This window comes from Gekko japonicus, unplaced genomic scaffold (genome assembly GCF_001447785.1).
Source record: "Gekko japonicus isolate JY-2015 unplaced genomic scaffold, Gekko_japonicus_V1.1 scaffold336, whole genome shotgun sequence".
In the NCBI taxonomy this organism is placed as follows: domain Eukaryota; kingdom Metazoa; phylum Chordata; class Lepidosauria; order Squamata; family Gekkonidae; genus Gekko; species Gekko japonicus.
The window spans coordinates 648,413-652,331 of NW_015172014.1; the positions used below are offsets into that span (position 1 = coordinate 648,413).

At 55.9% G+C, this 3,919-nt stretch overlaps 1 protein-coding gene across 1 annotated transcript in view; it reads left to right on the plus strand.

The window, feature by feature from the left end:
- Positions 1-818: 818 nt before the first annotated feature.
- The window catches only part of TNK1 (tyrosine kinase, non-receptor, 1), a 34,378-nt gene continuing 31,277 nt past the window's right edge, over positions 819-3,919 (plus strand). Inside the window, exon 1 of the mRNA XM_015420312.1 lies at positions 819-884. The gene's annotated coding sequence lies outside the window, so the exon portion shown is untranslated. The remainder of the gene's footprint in view (positions 885-3,919) is intronic.

Below are 3,919 nucleotides of genomic sequence, written 5' to 3' on the forward strand. Positions count from 1 at the left end.
CTCCTCCAGTTGCACCTGGCTGGATGACCCTGGGCAAGCCGTAGCTCTGATAAGAGCTGTCCTTGAAAAAGAGCAGTTTCTTTCAAGAGCTCTCTCAGCCCCGCCTACCTCACAGGGTGTCTGTTGTGGGGAGGGGAAGGGAAAGGAGTTTGTGAGGTGCTCTGAGACACCTTTGGGTAGTGAAGGGCGGGGTGTAAATCCAATCTCCTCCTCCTCCTGGTGTCGTGGTTAAGTGCGCGGACTCTAATCTGGGAGAACCGGGTTTGATTCCCCACTCCTCCACTTGCAGCTGCTGGATGACCTTGGGGAAGCCATAGTTCTGACAAGAGCTGTCCTTGAAAAAGAGCAGTTTCTGTCAAGAGCTCTCTCAGCCACACCGACCCGGGAGGGGAAGGGAAAGGAGTTTGTAAGCTGCTCTGAGACTCCTTTGGGTAGTGAAGGGCAGGGTATAAATCCAATCTCCTCTCCTCCTCCTCCTCCTCCACCTTGAGTCCCAAGTGAGAAAGGCGGACTATAAATGAATAAATAAAATTGGTCTGGGGATCCGTTGTCATTCCAGGAGGAGCTCCAGGCCACAACCTGGAGGCTGGCGGCGCAGTCTTCCCGGCCATGCCCAGCCTGGTGGGCAGAAACTGCGGCAATCAGGTTGGTCAGTAATGATTTTAATAGGGTGCCCTGGGAAAGGGAAGCGGCTCCGCCTGTCTGCCTCTCCTCCTACCTGGCCCGCCCAGGTGAGCGGCTGCCAAGGAGGGGAGGGGAGGCGGGGCCACAGACACCCCGCCCCCTGGGCCTGGAGCGGAGCAGAGGAGGTGCCCACTCCCACTTGGAGAGCGAGCGAGAGCGAGAGGGCGCCAGGAAGGACCAGCACAGATTCCACCACACAGGTAAGGGCCAAAGGTGGGCTGGGAAGGAGCTCGTGGGCCAAAGGTATCAGAGAAGCTCTCCTTTGGACCTCTGTCTTCCTTTTCCTTCCTTCCTTCCTCTGTCTCACTAGCCCCGGTCTCTCTTCCTGCGCCTCCCGCCACAATTTGCACACTTCCCCCTTGCGTGTGTGTCCCCTGCCCCCGTCCTGGCTTGTGTGTCTTCCCTGAGCTTCCCTCCTCCTTTATTTATTCTTCTCCTCCCTGTATTTGTTTGCTGTACAGTTCGGACTGACTTGTTATTTCTTTATTCAAACAATGACATCCTGCCGTTCCTCTTCGGTCAGGGTTAGAAAGATCCGCAGAGAAAACCAAAGGAACAAGACAGTCGACCCCAAATCTCCCCCCTCCCCCCTTAAAAGACCCCTGCCAGATCAAGCCCCCCCCTCCCCAGAAAGCCCGGGCCAGGCCAGCAGCGCCTCCTGAAGACCTCCAAGGAGCTTTCTCAAAAAACCCCCACACCCCACAACCTTTTTTGTTGCTTCTCTCCCCCCCCTTCCTCTTTCCCAGATTCTCTTGTCCTAGGCTGGCCTCTACATACAGGAAATTCCCCCCAAGTTTCGCTCACCCCATCAGTCACTTCCCCCGGAGGTCCCCCAGAGGGGAAATTACCAGTTGCTTCAGTCTGGGCACCACAGCAGACTACCCTTCCGGGCATTTCTGGGCAGGCCGATGCCGATCCCTCGCCCTCGGCGGGAGACTTCCTGATGAGTTTCCCTGTTCCTCTGCCACCCCACTCCCACCCCGATTGGAGCCCTCTGTATAGTCCCCCTTAAAAACGGGGGGGCTCCGCCTTTTCGCAGGCCCCCACCTGCTGCCTCTCTTCCTGCATTTTCCATTTGTTGTTTCTACAGCGGTTCTATTTGGCAGGCCTCATTCTTCAGGGGCTCCTACTTCCCTGTCCCCATTTTGCAGACTGCGGGAACGAGGCGCTGGCCCTCCTGTGAGACCCTGGCAGAGGTAGCCCCGGGACCCCTTGCCAGTCCTTGCCAACAGGGCCTGACTCAGTTGCCAGGCTGGGGGGTTGGGTGGCCTGGCTTCCCTCCCTAGAGGCCGTATATCCCCCCCTGCCCCCACGCCAGACTCCCATTGGGGCAGGGCCTGTTTCCAGGTTCCCAGGAGGGAGGGGAACACTTGAACGCATGCAGCTGTGTTCAACTGAATCAGAACATCTGTCCAGCATGGTCAGTATTGCCAACTCAGGCTAGCAGCATCTCTCCAGGGTCTCAGGCGGAGGTCTTTCCCATCACCTCCTGCCTGGTCCTTTTTAACTGGAGAAGCCGGGGATTGAACCTGAGACCTTCTGCATGCCAAGCAGAGGCTCTTCCACTGAGCCACAGCCCCTCTTTACAGCTTTCCAGGGTCTCAGGCCAAGGTCTTTCCCATCCCCTCCTGCCTGGTCCTTTTTAACTGGAGAAGCCGGGGATTGAACCTGAGACCTTCTGCATGCCAAGCAGAGGCTCTTCCACTGAGCCACAGCCCCTCTTTACAGCTTTCCAGGGTCTCAGGCCAAGGTCTTTCCCATCCCCTCCTGCCTGGTCCTTTTTAACTGGAGAAGCCGGGGATTGAACCTGAGACCTTCTGCATGCCAAGCAGAGGCTCTTCCACTGAGCCACAGCCCCTCTTTACAGCTTTCCAGGGTCTCAGGCCAAGGTCTTTCCCATCCCCTCCTGCCTGGCCCTTTCAACCGGAGATGCCGGGGCTTGAACCCGGGACCTTCTGCATGCTGAGCAGAGGCTCTGCCACTGAGCCACGGCCCCTCTCTTTGGGCTCCTGCTTGCAGCAGAGTTGCTTTGCCTATTCTGAGACTGGGTGCAGAGGCAGAGCACTGGATTCAGTTAATCCCACCACACATTCACTGCACCAGACTGAGAGCCAGTGTGGCGTAGTGGTGAAGAGCGGCAGATTCTAATTTGGAGAACTACCCACCAGTGTTCCCTCTAAGCCGAGTTAGTGTGAGCCAGCTCCCAGTTTTTTAGCCTCCAGCTCACATATTGTTGTCTTAGTTCGGGAAGGAGGGCTCCAGAGCAGACTAATTTATGCAGTAGCCAAATCGCTCACTCACAACTTTAGTGCCAGTAGCTCACCAAGTAGAATTTTCGCTCACAGGACTCCACAGCTTAGAGAGAGCGTTGCTCCCCACTCCTCCACATGCTGCCGGCTGGGTGACCTTGGGTCAGTCACAGTTCTCTCAAGAGCAGTTTCTCTCAGAGCTCTCTCAGCCCCACCTACCTCACAGGGTGTGTGTTGTGGGGAGAGGAAGGGAAGGCGATTGTAAGCCACTATGAGACTCCGTGTAGAGTGGGGTATAAATCCAGTCTCCTCTTCCTCCTCTTCTTCTTCCTCTTCTTCTTCCTCTGCCTCCTGTCTGAGGGCTAGTGGACCCCTTGGGCACAAGGAAAGGAGAATGTGGGAGCAGGTGGGGAAGGCAGTGGGCCTAGATGTGAACTGACGCGGCATCACATGGCTCAGAGCCAGGGAGTGGGTTGGACAGCCGACAGAGCATCGGCCTTCGAACGAAGCCGGGTGACTTAAGAACATAAGAACATAAGAGACGCCAATGTTGGATCAGGCCAAAGGCCCATCCAGTCCAACACTCTGTGTCACACAGTGGCCAGAAATACCAGTGCCATCAGGAGGTCCAGCAGTGGGGCCAGGACATTAGAAGCCCTCCCACTGTTGACCCCCCCAAGCAACAAGAAGACAGAGCATCACTTGCCCCAGAGCCCCTAGCTATACCTTGTGGCTAATAGCCACTGATGGACCTCTGCTCCATATGCTTATCTAATTCCCTTTTGAAGCCATCCATGCTTGTAGCACCCACCACTTCCTGTGGCAGTGAATTCCAAGTGTTAATCACTCTTTGGGTGAAGAAGTACTTCCTTTTATCCGTTCTAACCCGACCGCTCTGCAGTTTCATGGAGTGCCCACGAGTTCTTGTATTGTGAGAAAGGGAGAAAAGTACCTCTTTCTTTACCTGCTCTTTCCCATGCATAATC